We start from the raw sequence: 19,802 nt of genomic DNA, 5'->3' as shown, positions 1-19,802 counted from the left end.
TCCAGCAACACTGAGAGATACACAGTACTGCTACTATTTAATCTGTCAGTTAATTAGTCTACATTGCGACATTGGTCTGCAAGTTGCACGTGCTACACTAAATCAGTTTGTTTTGGCCTCACTCCCTCTTGACCTCAGCTCTATGTCTGCTCTCCTCACTTCCATTTCTCTTCTTGTACACTGAGCTGAGCTCCCAATCAGACTCTGACTTTCACCTACAGGCCCCAAGAAAAAGCTGATGGGGGGTGACAGGGGTGACAAGGGGCAACGGTGTGGGACACACTGCACTGACGAGAGCAACAGGCTCACCAACGGCCCAACTCTGACCAACGGCAAACCATTGGTTTGGTGTGTCAGGACCTTAAGAGTCTCCTCTTTCCAACAGTGTTTGTAACTCAAAATGTTTCAGGGTCAGTGTGACAGAAAATGATGGAGCAAGTAACATTTGTTGTCTCTACATGGCAGAGGGTGAGCGCTACACTTCTGTAACAATGCTCTTCCTCCACTGTGGGTTAGTGGATGAGTGTGGTGCAGAGCAGCAGCGATTAGCTAGCCAGTTTCATGCACAGAAGGGGACTCACATAAGGGGCAGACTAGGACACAAATTTAGCCCGGGACATTCAGGAGCACCAGCCCACACACTGGCCCACACGTTTCTACCTATAATCCTCTATATGCTTGTACACACTACACAAATGCTGTCCTCAGAATCAACTGCGTAAGAAAATCAGCAGTTATTGTTTAATTCCAGACCATAAAATAGCCTAAATGCAATTATGAATTGGCCACAAATGGCTATGTGCTTATTATGTAACTTAAAATAAGACCATATGACTCTATCCTAATGCATCTAATTGTATGTACAATATAACTGTCAGCCCAGCCCTGCTCTTGCATTACATGAGCCCAATTTATATCTCCATGGCTCACAGCCATGAACTAAGGGGGTATAAATTGAGCAATAGGCCCTATAGTCAACTTTTAGTCAACTTATTACTACAACAGAAATATCCCACATAATACTACTAAAACGGTTTTCCTCTGTCTAAAATGTAATGCATAGTAGGCTATGCCTTCACATTGCACCTGTCATATTTCTGGTCTCATGCTCCTCCTCATCATGACTGGGGTTAGTCTGTCCCTCAGCTTCATTGTCCTTGGGACTGAGAGCACCACCTAACGTTAATTGCATGCATCCACAGGAAAAAAAGCAAGCACATATTTCTTTTAGTACAGGTTTAAATTATAATGACTTAATGCAATACCTAGTAGGTTGGTTGGCCTCTTGAACTGGACACCTAGAAGAAATATGCAATTTGCCAAAGCCAACCTTGTACATTACACACTCACGAACATTAGCTAACGTTAATGCACCTGCTACGGCACTGTCGGCCCCAGCTCCATCTCCGTGGTTACCAACACCGCGGCCAAACAGGTCAGTTATTTTCGAGCACTTTGCTGTCTCTTCTTGTAAAGATTTAAGTTTTTTTTATTCAAGTTTTTTCCGCGCCACCCTTTCTTGTTGTACCGGCTTTATCCATGTTTTCTGTCTAGCGGTCACACTAGCTTGGTCTGCCATGAGTAATGACTGATGACTGCGGCTGAGCCAATCAGATTTCAAGAAAAAAGAGGGCCTCTTTCGTATTGGAAGAGGCCGCTCTTATCTCCTCCTTCAAGCATCAAAACATAAGATTGACACCTACGTTCCCTCTGAACATCTCACAGCAAACAAACAACATGGGAGGGACGCGCATTGCAGCACTGACAGCTAGCAACTAGCTGGACATTCACTACACTAGTGGTTTTTCTATTTCTTTTTTTGACCACCAGGCCGGTACCACCAGCCCACTTGGTGACCGGCCCATCAAGATTCGTCCCGAACGTCCCAGTGTCCAATCCGCCATTGACTCACATGGATTAACATGCATGCACAGCCTGAATGGTTACCACAACAAAGAACAGAGATGCTTGGATTACACCATTCACAGAGGGCATGTGATTTCATTCTTGCTACTACTCTGCTGTATGTATACATAGCAAATAGTTGTTTTCTGTTATATTAATGCTCTGAATGTCACATACAGCTCCTTTAACACATGAAACTAACAGAGATGTCTGATAGTCATCATGCTTTTCATGTGTTTTTTATCATCTGAGCTTTGACTGGAGCTCTTTTGATGACCTCATCTCCTTGTGTCCTCTCCTCCTTTTGCAATGGTTTAAGGGCACCAGCTGCAGATGTAGCCCCACTAACTGTTTAATGACAGCACATAGTGGAAGGAAACAAGCATTCATTTCTTTTTGGGAAATTCAATAAAATTGCACTAAATTTGGATAGAAACATGCCTAATGTCTAAAATGTCATGTTTGACAACACTGGTGTCTTGTTAAATAAAAAAAAAAAACTAGGCCTGTCCAATATTCCTCAGAGTGGCTTTGGTATGAGTATTGTGGGAGATGTGAATATTGGAGCCGATATTGAAATTTAGCAAATGATACCGTGCCTTAGGCAAAGCACGTGTGAAACTAATAACATTAATGTTGGCTCTTTTCCATGCAGGGAGCCAGCAAGCACCACACCAGTGGATTGTCTCACTGGGACTGTCTTGTTCTCTACAAGCAAAAACTTATTCCATCAGAGTAATTTGAAATCCCTCTATCACAGAGCAGAGCCTGATTAATCATTGAGTACGCCCCTAACCATTACATCACAACAGCAGCCATTCCTTTTCTGTCATGCTCAGAGCAGTGGGACTGCTGAATTAAATCCAAGACTGTCACAGATGATTGTTTGAAATACACGACAGTGATGTGACTAAAACCAGTCTCTCTCCTCCACAGTTTAATTCAATTATGCTTCCTCTGACTGTGACTTTGTTCAGGTTATGGAAATCAGAAAATTCTATTTAAAATTTCTCATTTACAGTTTTCCCATGATTTAATCCGGTTTATTGTATTAACAGGAATATTCAGAGTCTGAGTTTCTGGGCTGATAATTGGACTATTAAGGTGTATCTTATTAGCACAGTTTATTAGACAGTGATATTCAGTGTCTCAGCCTTTGGTGGCATCAGAGGCAGACAGCTCCCCAACAAAGAGTTTATTAGAACACATCCCACTGTACCCTGTCCACACACACACACACACACACACACAGTGTAGAGAGAAGACACATGTAGACAGAAAAGGTTCAATGAACTACTCATAGTACATTTAATTATAATGGTATTGGACATGTCTGAGTAGGCAAAAAATACAGTAGAAATGTAATGCAATGCAAATGACCTTGCAATGAACTGTACCCTCACTTGTTGCTGGTTAATTTATTATTTCCAGTAACATAAAAATAAATATGTGTAATGCTTGCCGACTGCCAAAAGGAGAAGATATTTAAAGAAATAGTTTGACATTTTATGAAATAAGTGTAAAAAACAACATGTTGTGGTTTTACGGGGAGATGTGCCCGACAGAAGGCACAGTCTTTTACTGGAGTCCCTGCTGGTTGTCTGGCAACCTCACAGCAACTGCAAGACTGCAGGAGGCAATTTATTCAGGCCGGGTATTGGCTGTAGATTCATATTCCCCGTGCAGACATGAGGGTGGTATCTTTTTATTTAACTCAAGGAAGTAAATAATGTTATTTCCCAAAATTATGTAAGGTTAAGTAAAGATTTTGGCTTGGACATAAGCATGAGGCATGATCAGTGGTATTGTGTCTTGAGTAGTACACCCACCTCATCAACTACCACTACACCACTGGGCATGATGTGTTTACTTTATTAACATTAGCCCCTTGGCGTCTCACTATGGTGCACCGCACTCGTTTAGCGTATCTCTGTGACTCACAGCACTTTTAAAGAAAATCATCTTTTGAGTTAAAATACGTATATTTGTAAAATAACAAGATTTTTCAACTTTGGATTGTGTTGTTAATGTGTTAACTGGCTAACTAGTGTGAAGACAGGTTTACCTTTTTGAATGACGATTACAAACGGCCACTGTCTGCTAGTATGGAGAATGTCCTCTCACACAAGCGCAGAGCATACATGCTTGTTGGTCGTCAATTGGGTCTGGTCATGTGCAACTTCTTGGCTTTGATTCGCTGTAGTTCTTTCATATCATACAAAAGCAAATGTCTTAAGCTATTTATTTTAGTACCACTTTATATTGTAGATGTTACTGAAGTCTGCTTCTGAATTCATCATCATGTTTCACTCAGTAGAACTCTGATTTAATAAAGCAGCAGTTCTAAAACTTGGTCGTTATGGGGGACGAGCAGACCATTAGCTGGGAAACATCAGGTTTTTTATTATTATTATTAGTAGTAGTAGTAGTAGTAGTAGTAGTATAGATAATAAGAATAATAACAATAATTATGTATTTCATTAATAGGTGCCTTTCAAAGCGCTCAAGGACACCTTACAAGACACAGTTAAAAAAAAAAACAAGCAATGCATCCATAGATCATAAAATCAAACTATATCTTAATATACAATAAAAGGTAATGAAATGATCAGACAAAAATCATAATTATAATATTATTACATTTAGGTCGTGTTAATATCAACTTATGTTAAATGTTTGCTGAATGTGTTATTGTCTGCTTATGAGTTGTAAGAAATCATATATCATCTTTAAGAAGATATAGATGTTCACTGTAAGCTCGCTCAGGCTCCATCAAATTTCAGGTAGCAAGGCAAGCTAATCACTAGCGCTTGGTTAAAAAGGAAAACAACAAATATGCTTTGAGATGGCTGTCAGAGTTGGTAGAGGTGTGATCACATTATCCTGTCTGAGGTGTAATCGGTGGTGTGTTCCACATGTTTTATTTCCAGTCACTACAGGAAAGAGGATTAGAATACCATTCATAGTACCATTAGCATTGGAAAATGCCAGTTCAGCACCAGAAATTGCACCAAAGACACAAGGTGGATACAATGTCAGTTGCTGTCAGCGTTAAGAATGGCCATGGCTGGCTTTACATTGGAGTTAGTTGAAAGCCTGGTGTGTGTCACAAAGACACTAAAGGTTTCCTTGGCAGTGTTATCATATGCATAAGGGTGTGACAAAGTGACAATATTTGACAACCTGGGAATGAGAATGGGCAGTTAATCAACCACAAACCTTTACCAAAGTGCTGCTGCTGCCTAGATCTAACCATACACTGGTCTCCAGGGTCAGAACCTTGTACTTTGCAATCCACCTCTGCTGCCTCTCTACTTCTGTGCAGTACAAGAGCATAACATGTGTTGCCAGAATGCGTTAGGAAAGTTTTGTGTTGCAGTGACCCTTTAAAATCACATTCAATAACTAACCAAAAAAACTGTTAAATTCCACATATCTATCAATACTGATACACAGTGAATGAAAAGCAGAGACAAGGACTTTTCCCAAGAATGCAAAATGCATTACATATCAAATATATTCTATTCAAAACACTCTGTCTTCAGTGATAAAAATAAGCAGCTAAACTACACAATTGTAAAATGATTCTTAATAAATTAATGAGCATTAGTCACTTGGTAGTGGAAGAAAAACTAATACTGGGATATGTTACTCACCATACACATGCTCAACTTTGAAGTGCAGGTGAAACAAAGAGCATAGTCAGTTTACAAGATTAATTATTTTTACTATAATGCACAAATATCTGCTATTTACAGTATCTGTCTTTATACACTATCATAATTAGTGCTGAGAAATACCAGTCTGTGGTAGCTTGGCATTAGCTGTAAACCTGGTGGGAAGACCTACAAGGAAAAATCTTGATGCACAACCATCTAATGAGGCAAGATGTCAGTGTTTCAGTACCAGGACATATGAGTGGAAAAGCAATGTAGGCCAATAACTGTTCAGCTCAGCATTATATATATATCACAGCAAACTAATGGGCTGTCCAACCCTACAGTGGCTCAGACTCACCCAGCTAGCTACACACTGAAAATCAGCTTACCAAGTTAGTAATGTATTTATGTAACCTCTAGGTCACTGGGTTGGTTAGGATAGACAATAGTAGTTTCTGACTTTTACAATACATCAGTAGGACTTCTCAATGACAAGAGGCAATACAGTCATCATCTTATTGTATCCTTTAAAAGTGCAGGAGGTCCAACTTTTATTTTGTCGAAATGCTCATGACAACCATGATAAAACTAGCTTGAAAAAAATCATATGCCCCTCCAAGCCATAGAAGCACTGACATTTGAAGCACATTGTCTACGGGAAAATGAATGGGATTCTTAGTCCAGAACCAGGACAAAAATAGCCGCTGCCACTTCTAAACTCTATCTGCATGACCAGTCAAGGGTCTGTAATCTGTGGATGAAGCAAGAGTGCTGAATACCTGTGTGTTGCGAGGTATAGGGAGGACTGAGACTGACATGGCTGAATATACACTTTGTCTTCCACATTCTGAGACATGCGGGTTAGGAGAGCTGTAAACTCTAAAATGCCCATGATAGAGGGATGTTCTGTCCAGAGTACAACCTACCTACTTACCTATTGCATGCTGGGATAGGCTTCAGAACCTTGTCACCATAAACAGGAGAAGCAGTGCCATAGATCTCTCTCAAGCACACGCACAAACACACCCTGCTATCAGTCTTGTAAAAACATTATTAATTGCAGTGTGGCTGCAGCTATCCATCTCCCTGAGCTCAGACCAGACCAGCATGGTGAAGATGTGTGTGTGTGTGTGTGTGTGTGTGTGTGTGTGTGTGTGTGTGTGTGTGTGTGTGTGTGTGTGTGCGCGCGCGCGTGTGTGTGTGCGTGCGTGCTTGCGTGCGTGTGTGTGTGTGCTCTAACCAGGCTCATCTGTCTCCAGTCTATTGATCCCACTGAGGTTGGTCATTATTACTAGGCTACTGTGGAGTGGAATGCTGAGGTGTGTGTGTGTGTGTGTGTGTGTGTGTGTGTGTGTGTGTGTGTACATGTCTGCTTCCCCTCTGCCTGCCAATAAATCCAGAGGCCACATTGGCACTCAGCACTAATGAAGATGGCAGCCTCTCTTGGCGCACGTGTGTGTGTGTGTGTGTGTGTGTGTGTGTGTGTGCGTGTGTGTGTGTGTTGCCTGGATATGTATGTATGGTAAAGGGAGAGTTCTCTTGCTTGCTGACAAACATTCAAGTTTAATTTTTTTTGTACAGTGACAGCTCACCCCTACACCAGTAAGATACAGTAGGCCTACTGGAATTTGATTAACACAGCTGCAAACTAATGAGTTCACATCCCTCTCAGCCAACCACAAACAGCCACAGCATCAGATAGGGAGTGTATATTCAGCATCTGTCATCTCAGAAAAGTTAAAAGAAAAGAAACAGAGTGAGACCGCGAGAGAGAAAGAGAGAGCGCACGCACACACGAGAGAATCGCAACATTGATTTACAATTGTGGTGACCTCCTCCCAGGCTACCTTTGCATCATCAGCCCATGGAGGTCTGCTCGCAGTTCTGTATATTCGGACACTGCGAGCTTGGACCTCCTGGACCAAAACATCAGTTTCCTCCTGGGAGAAGTTTGGCCGTCTGACGCTGCTGCTCTCTTCTGCCATGGCGAATTGAGTAAACTCTCATTACACCTTCGCGCGGAGCATTTAAGGGTGAGGAGAGGGGCTCATTTGATTGGTGTGATGTGTGTAAAACCCACTCCACGCCTTCTCTCCTCCCTCTTTCCGACTTGCACAGGTAGGATGGACGGAGGTGGGAAAGAGGAGTAGCTGCGCCAGCATGCACGGTGTGCCAAACTTGCAAAATCCGCCTGGCCACACCCAGTTGGCGAAGTGCTGGTGCGCTGCGCCCCCGCCTCGCCCGGTCTGCGAAACCAGAGGCCTATATGTCACCCCATATGTTACTCCGTATGATACTTCTAATGTTACTCTCCACCACTTACTTCATATGTTACTGTATGTTACTTCGTATATTACTCCGTGTGTTACTCCACAGCACTTAATCCATATATTACTCTGTATGTTACTTTGTACATTACTCAGTATGTGACTCTGTGTGTTACATCGTACATTACTCCAAATGTTACTCTGTATATTACTCCATATGTTACTCCATAGCACTTACTCCATGTGTTACTCCGTATGTTACTCTGTATGTTGCTTCATACATTACTCCATATGTTACTCTGTATGTTAAATCGTACATTACTCTGTATATTACTCTGTATGTTACTTAGCAGCACTTACTCCGTATGTTACTCTGTATGTTACATCATACATTGTTCTGTACGTTACTCTGTATATTACTCTGTATGTTACTCAGCATCACTTACTCCATACATTGCTCCCTAAGCTGTTCCACACCACTTACTTAGACGTTACGCCATATGTCACTCTGTATGTTATTCCTTACCACATACTACATACATTACTGTGTATATTACTCCGTATGGTACTCTGTATGTTGTTCCACCCACTTACTTAGACATTACTCTGCATGTTGCTTCATACTACTTACTGCATATGTTATTCTGTACATTACCCTATAGGTCTAAATTACTCATACATTACTCTACACTACTTACTTACATAACTCCACATAACTCCATATGTTGCTCTACACCACCTACACCATAGGTGCCATTAAAGCTGACTCTGATTCTGTGACTTTTGACAGTCTAATAATTTGCCACAGAATTGGTGCTAATGTTAGCAAGCTCGGCAGATGCTTTAGAAGTGGCAGCTATGTATCCTATATAAACACTGTCTATAAATGTAACATTAATATCTCATCTCTGTACAATATACATACTCACTATACTGTGAACTTTTGCACATCTCCTGAATAATATTTTGCACTCTGCACAAAACTGCACAGCTTTCTCATTTTAGACCAGCCTCATTGTACATATTTGTGATGTTATAGTATAGTATTTTTTAAGTGTCTCTTTCATATTTTTATTGTAATGTCCTGTTATATATTTATGTTCTTCATCGTTGCAGTACTTTGCCTTCAGTTTTATTTCCTCTTAGCCTATTGTTTGTTTATACACTAAAGACCAAGGGAAATACTTTGTAAGTGAAAACCTACTTTGTAATAAACCTTATTCTGATACTGATTCCCAGTTTAGTCCACTTTGACAAATACAAACTTAGTACAATGGGTTGTCCCAAATGCTGAATGTTGTAAAGTTACAGACATCTTAAACCAATGATGTGTGACAACGGCAGAGAGTGAGGACCCAAGTGCAGCAGACAGACAATAGACGGAGGCAGTTTCTCTCTTTGGAACTGTACTGACGATTTAAGGCAGACAGGAACAAAAACAGCAAAACTCTCAACAGAAGAATAGCCACAATACACACAAATTGTCTGGTAGCTCAACTGCATTTGGTACAGAGATGGGATTATGGTGTACAGTCAAAGACTAACAGGATCGCTATGGCAACAGTTAAAATAAAATCTCAGACAACCCTTTGCCACATCAGGAAGATCCTTATGGTAATATTTTATCATTATATGAAAATCCACTTTGGCCTAATAGACTGACAATTTAACTTGTGGTGTGCTGCAAAATTTAAGGCTGTAAATAAAATACACTATCTCCAAAATCAATGTTTGTCTTTGCAGCAGATGTTAAAATGAAGCACCTGGTGATGTTGTTGTCAGAACTGTCAAATTAGAAATAAATAGAAATCAAGAAGTGAGAGGGCCTAGGATATGCTGGTGTTTGAGTTATTATTATTAAATGTAAATACAGCAACATAAAAAAATGTTGATTTTAATCTCTCATTTATTTTAGAAAAACGCAGGGAACAACAATTCTCTATAAGACAAGAAAAAGTCATTCATAGTCAAAGTCATTCTTACGCACTGCATATTTCCTGAAAAATAACATTCCTTAAATTTGTAGGTTTGACCATCAGTTCTGTCTGTCTGTAATATTAATAATGTGCTTACCATGTAATTGTGGCATCATTACAAAGAATAGGTCAGACAGGGTAGGAAATATGTGTAGACTGGTTATAAATTTAGTTGATATTTATACAGCATTTGGGAGTCAAATTAAAAGTGAGAATGCTTGTAATGTAGCTAATGATCCCTCAGTGCACAGGAAAGCTTTGAGTGCACACAACTATACTTTAGAAGCACAGAATAGGTTGTGGGTGACGCAGTTGGTATTCTGTAAACTCTGATGCATTTTCCATTTTTGTTAATAATTTTACTATTTACCTGAGTTTTCTCCTCTGAATACATATGGATTGGTTTCCATCCTGTATAGTCATCTCGTTGCTTTTGTTTCACAACCTGTTAGAGTCCTATAACTACTAGCTGACGATGCAGATTAAATTCTTTTTTAAAGCATATTATTACCACAGTTAATAGTCATTGGATTTTTAGATTTTTTTTTTTTTTTTTTTTGTCATTATTAATAGAGATTTGACTGTTACTCAAAGTACCTAAATACCTGACACAACAAATACATCAGGGATGGAACTATACATTCATATAAACCCTACTGATGAATAAAAGCTTTTTTTTAATTAACAGAACAGTTCACAAAAGTTTTAATATGTATGCATGTAACAATTATGTGGTAGCCTAATAAATAAAATGAAATAATACATCATGTGTATATAATGCTTTTTGTTTTTGTTTGTTTTTTTTTTTTGTTTTTTTTGCTTTTTATGCAATCATCTAATTATGCTGTATTACTCAAATAGCTCTTTTCAAAAGTATCCATGTTTAGCTTTGGGGTCAGTCCATTTCTTATCAGTGTAGAATATCCTCTTCACAAATAAAATAAAATGTATGTCCATCTCATTGCCTTCAAAACAAAGAAAATGTCTTTATCCTGTAACTGGACCTTAGCTCAGTCTTTCTCCAATCGGAATATGTGTGTGTAAATGTAATGAGAAAGTGCTGCATTCAGCTGTTACCTGCATGGATCCAGGGGCCGTTGCAGCTCATGTTAAGGAGGACATCTGGTGGACAGCTCGAGGACAGTTTAAAGGTGACAGCTGAAGACAGCATGGGGGCCACAGACACCGCTGTCATTGAAAACCTTTCTCTTCAGCAAACTGGGCATCTTTTTAATTTCGACTCAAGGTCCCAGACACCCAAGGGCCCTTGCTTTTGATTAACCTTGTGTCATTTAGCTTGTAGTAATTTATTTAATTCCAGGTGTATTCTTTACATTTTCTGCATATGCCCCACAGCATCACTTCATCCCCTAAAATGCCAAGAACCATATCACATTTTGTTTCTTTGCACATTTACCTTCATTAGATAGTGTGTGAAGGATAAACGGGAAAGCAAGAGAGAGAGAGAGATAAGATAAAATAAATCTTTATTGATTCTCAGAGGGGAAATGCAGGTGTTGCCACAGCGCAAAGACAGAAATCAATCAATCAATCAATCAATCAATTTTATTTATACAGCCCAATATCACAAATCACAGTTTGCCTCACAGGGCTTTACAGCATACGACATCCCTCTGTCCTTATGACCCTCGCAGCGGATAAGGAAAAACTCCCCAAAAAACCCTTTAACGGGGGAAAAAAAACGGTAGAAACCTCAGGAAGAGCAACTGAGGAGGGATCCCTCTTCCAGGACGGACAGACGTGCAATAGATGTCGTACAGAACAGATCAGCATAATAAATTAACAGTAATCCGTATGACACAGAGAGAGAGAGAGAGAGAGAGAGAGAGAGAGAGAGAGAGAGAGAGAGAGAGAGAGAGAGAGAGATGCAGGTAATGACAGTAGCTTACAACAACATTATTGAAAGTAATAATAATATAGTTATAGTTCTGGCTACTGTGGTACAATATGTTGAAAGTATGTATTAATATCTGGCAGTATACATGTGTGACAATAGTTGTGTATAATAACAGTAGAAGTATGACTAATGACTAATGATGGCAGCAGCAGCAGGAGGCATCTGGCAGGACCACAGCAGGACCATGGCAGCAGCACAACCACACACGTCACGCTGTCCAGGCACCGCTGCGATATGAGTTAATCTGAGAGACAGTGGAGCACAAAGGCTCTGGAGAAGAAGCCGAGTTAGTGACATCCAGAATGGCCGAGTTAGCAAGATGCAGTAATAGAATACGAGAGAGAGAGAGAGAGAGAGAGAGAGAGAGAGAGAGAGAGAGAGAGAGAGAGAGAGAGAGATGAAGAAGAAGAGAAGGTGCCCGGTGTATTATAGGGGGGTCCTCCGGCAGACTAGGCCTAAGTCAGCCTAACTAGGGGCTGGTACAGGGCAAGCCTGAGCCAGCCCTAACTATAAGGGCTGGCTCAGGCCCACTTTTTTAACAGATAAAAAAGTAAATCAAATAAAATAAGAGGTGAATACAATTAGTATGCATATAAAAGTGTAAATATGAAACATGAAGAAACAATTAACAACAGATTTACAAGTTAAGTGGCAGCAGTGGGTCAGCAAGTTATGTAAACTGTGTATAACAGGATAATATATAATGAGATTAAGTAATGATACCTAGTGTGGTCTGTATTAATATAGCAAGATAATAGAAATACAGTTGCATGCACAAAGGGGGACAAAATTTTCCAACTTGGTCCCCTCATCCACACCAACTCCATCACCATCACTGCCCACCCTTAGCTCTAACACCAACAATAGCAATTTCAAATAAGCTTTTGACCATTATACTTGTTGTGACAGAGATGGTCTCCAACAACTGCCTCCATTATTATAGACCAATCGAGGCAGTGCTTCGTTGCATACAAATAGTCAATATGATTACAAAGTACAAAAGGTCAAGTCAGTTTTTTAACAATACAGAGGATAATTTTCTTTCGAATAAGACTGATAGTTACAGGATATTCCTCTTTTTACCTTCTAACAAAACAAGGAATGAAAAAAATGCCCTCCAATGAATAATTAAAGAAAAGTAAAAATATGCATTGACGAAATGATTGCAAGGCATTAAATCATAAGATCAAATCATGAGTGAACAAATAATGTGTTAATTTATGCAATACCAAGAGTGATTAGGACCCCTGTATGCAGAAATCTAAGTAAGTAACTATCAATAAGATAAGTTGAAATGTGTTATAATGAAAACAGTAGATCTATTATATAACTTGTATTGTCTGTGCTAAGTCACTAAGTCAGTAAGTAAACCCTTGTACTTCCCATTTCCCATTTAAAGGTACACCAGAGATCTGGGCCTTGGACCGGGGTTATCTGTATCCTTTGGCTCCTGCTGATGGAAAATCTGGTAAGACGGTATAACATTTAACATATTACAGTATGATACAGTACAGTATAGAGGACCAGCAACAAAGGTCCCTGAATCAAACAGGAACTGGGAATGTTGCAGTTAAGTGGCTATTAGAACACCCCAATGGTAAATAGACTTGCATTTGTATCACACTTTTCTAGTCTTCTGACCACTCAAAGCACTTAAACACTACTCACATTCACCCATTCACACACACATTTACACACTGGAGGCCGAGGCTTCCATTCAAGGTTCCACCTGCTACTCAGTAACCATTCAATGCACGCGTGTACTGATCACACGGCCATCAGGAGTAATTTGAGGTTCAGTATCTTGCCCAATAATATTTTGACATGCAGACTGGAGGATCCAGGAATCAATGCATAATCTTAAATAAAAATGTTTTTGTTATTTAAATGACCAAAAACTGCAAACATACAACAAACCAGGGTCAGGTAGTACTGGTTGTTTACTGGGTAAAAACAAAAATGTCATGTGCAGAACGCAGTGTGCACTTCCTGGATATTTGTGGTGGTTGTCTCTACTGTTGACTTTTATAGGCTAGGTGAGATAAAACTTTATTCATCCTGAGGGAAATGTTTAAAGCCAAAGATGCTCAGTGTACATTGTAAAATAAATATATAGGCTGCATTGTCTTCAGACACACAGAATGGAAAAGAAATGAAAAACAGTGGCTTTGGTTTGCATGACAGACTGATGGTCACTGAGAGAAAGGATCACCTATGGTGTTCAGGGGTGCTATCAATGTGTTATTCAAGGTTCCTATTGTCCAGGAAAGCATAAAGGGAGGTGTAGTTTTGATGCTCTGTAACTTAATCTCTTATCTGACACTTTCAAGAGCAGAGTTGGGTATAACGCGTTACAAAGTAACGATTACTTTTTGCAGTAACGAGTAACCTAACGCGTTAGTTTGCTGTTTGAGTACTCAAATATTTGACATTTTCTACAAGCCATCAGTTACTTCCATTACTTTTAGAACGCTGGTCCTTCAGCTCCGAAACAGCAATGACTGTCTTTTGGTTCTAATGACAGAGATAATGTTAAACCTATCAGTCTGAAAGAAGCCACGGAGCTTGTGGCTCGCCACGTGGTCGGAGAAATGCTGCTGTTGTCTACGGTGGAGTCTAAAAAAAAGGTGGAGGAGGACTTGCTGACAGACTTGCATTATGCCTGGTACACACTATATGACTTTTCTGCCTTCTGTTTTGAAAGTCACTATGTCAGGCCGACAGACATGACACACTACACGCTGCTACTCACCAATTATCCCCAGTCGTCTTTCACGGCATGTGTGATTGTCATCGGGTTATTCTTGTCCTGTTTTTATTGCTTTTACTATTATTTCAGTCACTGTGTCTGTTCATGTGCCAGCCAACATGTTGTTGTAGTCACCTAAAAACGTCAGCAGATGGTAGGAGCTACATTTGAAGCACCGTAGACAAACATTCAAGTTACTGTATCCTCCACAACTAGTTCCTACAAATGTTTCACAATAAAAGCCTATTTAGAAAATGGAGGGATTCTCTCAGCCAAGGGCTTTTAATTTCAAGGAAAATCAGGAATTGTTGAGTTTGAAATGACGTTGCAATGTGTTAACTTTATGAAGACAACGGGAGCATATAAACACACAGAACGGACCGTCTATAATGTAGTCTGTTTCAAATGAAGCTGGGAGCCTCTTCAGCTGTGGTGAGTAAAAGCCCCACCGCTATTTGTTAATGTTATTACTTTATGTCTGACCATGAGGATGTACCATTGTTTGCTAGCTTGATGGGGAACTGCCCATTTGTTCGACATCCCATTGTTCCGACCATTCCAGTCCGTTCCGAAATCATCATGATGCCCTAAGGTCTGGTTAGGTTTAGGCACAAAAACCACTTGGTTAGGGTTAGGAAAAGATCATGGTGTGGGTTAAAATGAAAAAGAAAGTGACAAACACATAAGCCGTGAGCCTGCTCCGCCTGAAGCCGGTCGCGGCGCACCATACGCCCGCAGCGAGCCGTTCAGCACCGCGGACAGTCGGACTAATGGCATGTCGAACCAATGACATGGACCCGCTTGATGCTAATGACAGTAAGGTTAACTCAGCGGGTTGACAGAGTGCCTCTGCTGTTCCACACCATCATTTCCCCCTTTTACTCTGTGTGGTAACATATCTAGAGGAAATATTAAAAATGCTGGGGTGTTGTTGTCATACAGTTGTCTATGGCAGCAGATCGTTCTGTGTTTCTACTGGTCAAAGTGACAGCTGTGATGGGAGAATTGGATCTCAGTGAAGGGCAAGTGGTCCATAACTTTAATTTTGGAGACAAAAAATGTAGGCTTAGTTAGCGTCCTGTGGTCCATTGCCCAATAGGAAATGTAGAATACTCAAAAGTACTTTAAAAGTGCTTGAGTTACTTTTCTCAGGGAGTAACGTTGGAAGTACTTTAAAAGTACTTCAGTAACTTTACTCAGGGAGTAATGCAATAAAGTAACTGGTTACTTTTTAAAAAAAGTAACGCAGTAAAGTACTTCGATTACTTTTAAAGTAACCCTTACCCAATTCTGTTCAAGAGAGTCAAATTCCACAAAAGCGACAATCCGAAACTGAAAAATGAAGCCAACAAGGAAGTGCCAAAAACTGCAGTCCCTCGAATGGCCACATGAGGCTGGCTCCAAGAGCAAGTCTATCCCCATAGATCCATTTACATCAGAAATAAATATGTTTACAGCCTTGTACAAAAAAGATGTTCTTGGTCTCTACAGCTAATTTCCCTCTTCATGACAACTGTACAGGGTTGAATTTTTAAAACTCACTCTATCTAAATGTTTTAAGGCGTAAAGTTATGCATAATTAAAGGAGGGTGTGCTTTGAGTGGCAGTTGGGTGCCTGCCTGTTTACAAGTTGCTATCAAGGCAAAAACATTGGTTAGGTAACGTAACCATGGCGTAACCCCAGATTCACGCACAATACAGTCAGAGACCACTGATTAACCGAGAAGGCCCACTTTGGATTCATTACCTGTATCTGTGTAACACTGCCCCGTCCCCTTAAGGAGACTAGTAGTGGTCATGAGTCTATTTATGGCAAAAGTAAATGTGAGCACATTATTGTGGATTATGACCAGTTCCTTTGCCCCTTAGTCACTGAAGTAAATATTGGACCCATTTTTCACAAGCCTCAACCTTTCTAAACATTTTGACACTGAAATGGCATTTTTTTCAGAAACACATTTCAGGAGAAAATTAACTTTGTCTGAGACATTTCTGTTTTAGCAACATATTCTTATGAGGTCTGGCAACCGTTGATTTAAGACACTAATGAAAACGAGTGTCAAGATAAGGAACAAACAATACATTTGCACTGTATACCTAGGTGAGGTTATGCAGAGGGAGATGACCCCACCTACTTAGTAGACTGGAAGTGTATACATTTCATACCACTGGCATAGCTATGCGTTATCTTTTCTTACGTAGTATCTATGTATATTTGTGTAGCCATAACTGTTGTTATTTCAGTGTGTTCTCAATTCATGAAAGTTAATTGTAACCTTTTGTCCCTTTCAGTATTTTGTTGTACTAAAAGGCCCTCTAAAGTGTTGGATCTTCACTTTTTTTCTGGTTTATAGCTTACATTTTGTTTTATTGGTGTTATGCCTGTTTTTTGGTAGGCTAATGAAAATTAGCATTAGGATTGTCAAGGGGTGCATTCAGAAATAGTCAATCTGAGTGCCAGAGCACACTCCAGCACAAATTGGACCATTCGTAAATTCAGAGTATTGTTGGAATGTACCATTCGATTATTCAGAACACCAAATTCTCAGAGCAGCACAACGTACTCTGGGTGCTCTGTCTGGGGAAATGGAGCAGAAGAGCACCAAGCAGAGTGAGAGTGTGATTAACTTAACTGTTCGTTGATTCAGGTAGGAATAGCACACTCTATTACTTTGAACAACAGGGCTCTCATTTAAGTGTAGAGCATCACATACGAATGCACCCAAAGTTAACCATAGCATCAGGTGCACTGTGCTAACCAAGTTAGCAGCTAGCGTCTCCCAGATATGTTCACTTCTGGCTCCAAAAATCCAAGATGCGACAGCCAAAATGCCAAACTTGAGGCTCCAAAACAGGAGTCTAAGAACCAATGGGTGACATCACAGTGGCTACATCCATTACTTTTTACAGTCTTTGATTCCTTCCCAAGGACGGAGCCAGCCCTCTTCTCAATGACACCACAGCATACAGCCGGACACTAGACTAGAGAAGACCGTGAGCACACTGTTAAAAGTAGTTCAAGAGTTTCTTTACTGTATGTTTTCACTTTTGGCGACACAGCTTCTACTTTGTCAGATGCAGAAATAATGTTCTGGTAATTTTCTCCTGAAGGTTATTTTGACATGAAATAAAGTTAGAAGTAGGCCTAAAAAGTAGCCTACAAACATAACCACTAAAAAAAGACACAGGAAAGTATAAAACTAAACCAAAACCCAGACTAAATTAAAATTAAAACTAATTCTTAAAGTATAAGCAATAAGCATGTAGTCTCCCAAACCAAAGAAAACTTGTAAGGTCTTATCTTACGGCACTCTCTGCTGCTCTGGGGTGTAAATAAATTAGCTCTATGCCTTACCCTCGGTCTGTGTGTCTCTCTCTGAGTCTCTATAGAGGAATCTATAATTCTTTTACAGAATATAATGAATATTTATGAGCAGGGTTTTCGTCTGAGATCAGCCAATCAGCTGACAGCATGGTAACCATAAATCAGCCGACAGCTTGCTTCCTCCGTTCAGTGGCGCCAGTAAATGGCACTGAATTATTTACATTTACATTTTTAACATTTAGCTGACGTTTTCATCTGGAGGAAGCTAAAATGGGTGCACTGGCAGAGTACGCTGCTGTAACTAGTTGAACATTAGACTACAGCAGAGGGCGCAAGGGTCAGAGGTCACAGGGAGGGAGAGTATGGAAGTCTATGGGTGCCAACAATGAAATAAAATCATATGCTCCTGAAGTTGTGCTAAAAAGCTATATGTTAAAGGAACTTAAAAAACATAAAGAAACGATTTAAGATAAAACTGTTGCTAAAATTGGGGTGGGGGCAGCAAAAGTATCCTTGTAAATGCCCTGTGGTAGAGTATGCTAAAGTGACAATGTGATGAATTGCTTTTAGGATTGCCTTACAATTGAGAAAACATGATGCAGTGCCATATGGGGGACATCTTCCTTTAGAGGTTTTCCAGGCATGTCCAACTGGTAGGAGACCCCAGGATAGACCCAGAACAAGCTAGAGAGCTTATATATCTCACTTAGCCTGGGAGGGCCTCGGGATTGAGGAGGAGCTGGAAAATGTTGCTGGGGAGAGGGATGTATGAATTACATTGCTTAACTGGCTGCTGCCGCAACTCGGCCCTGGATAAGGGACTGTTCATTACTTATGAGACAAGAGGGGGTGATGCAAAAGGGGGAGGCATGTCAAACATTTTTTCAAGCAATTTTTAGTTTGTTTGTTTGTTTGTTTGTTTTTGTCTTAAGGGAGGGGCATACACATTTCATTGGTTTTATTTTCAATTTAATTTATTGCTGTTTTTTAAAGAAAACATGCCATCCAAACCGCCACAGGTAGGGGCATGTTTCCTTTGTAAATCATCAAAATTACACCATTTATCATAGCTTGAAATTTTAAAAACAGAAATTATCATTGAATTTCTGATGGTCCATAAACACATCATGTGTCAAAAATAAGCTGTCTGCATGAGCTAACCAGCATGCACAACAAGAGTGATAAACCAAGGGATTTTGTCCTCAACTTTTAACTTTTTACCTTTACCCATCAAATGGTAAGTTTTAAAAAATATAATAACTACGCTGTGGTGAAGGGAGGGTCGTGCATTTTCCACCAGTCACTCAGGGAGGTTCAAGGAAAAAAAAAATTGTTGCTTTGGGTAGGGTCAGAATTTTCAAAGAAAAGTCACACTTCTTCTGATAAGTAAAGAACAGTCCCTAAGTGGAACAAAAATGGATAGTTAGATATGAGTGGACTTAAACTTGTAACAGTATTTTTTCAGCATAGTATTTTGCTAAGGTAAAGGATTTGAATTCTCTTCCACTGCTCTTAGTCTTGCAAACAAATTAATTAATAAAGGAATCAATGAATAATGTTTTTGAACAAAAAATGTCAGTTTAAAACTAACTCTAACTGGGGCTAATAAACTTGTGAGAGGAGGAAGGCCAGAGGAAAGGAATCTGGATGTTTGTTCTAACGAAAATGATGTAGAATAATATTTCTGTTATGGAATTTTAAATTTGTCATCTCAACCTTAATCCCAAATTGTAGCTGTAGTGACATGTTATTCATTCAGTGTTGCTTCATGCTCAGCTTTATTATGAATAATAGGCCTAGTTCTATTTATTATTTTATGTAAATATAATAAACTAATAAGATAAGGAAATGGTTTGTGTTTATAATTACAGTCATTAAGTGCAAATAATATAGACCACAGCTAAGTGCTGTCTTCTATTTTATTAGTTATGTAGATTTGACATATAATTTAAATCAATTTAGAAACGCTCAAACTAGGGAAATGTTCAAGACAGATGTTATCT

Source organism: Epinephelus fuscoguttatus, linkage group LG19 (assembly GCF_011397635.1).
Source record: "Epinephelus fuscoguttatus linkage group LG19, E.fuscoguttatus.final_Chr_v1".
Classification (NCBI taxonomy): domain Eukaryota; kingdom Metazoa; phylum Chordata; class Actinopteri; order Perciformes; family Serranidae; genus Epinephelus; species Epinephelus fuscoguttatus.
The sequence above is the reverse complement of the archived record's forward strand: the minus strand, read 5'-3'. Positions refer to the sequence as shown.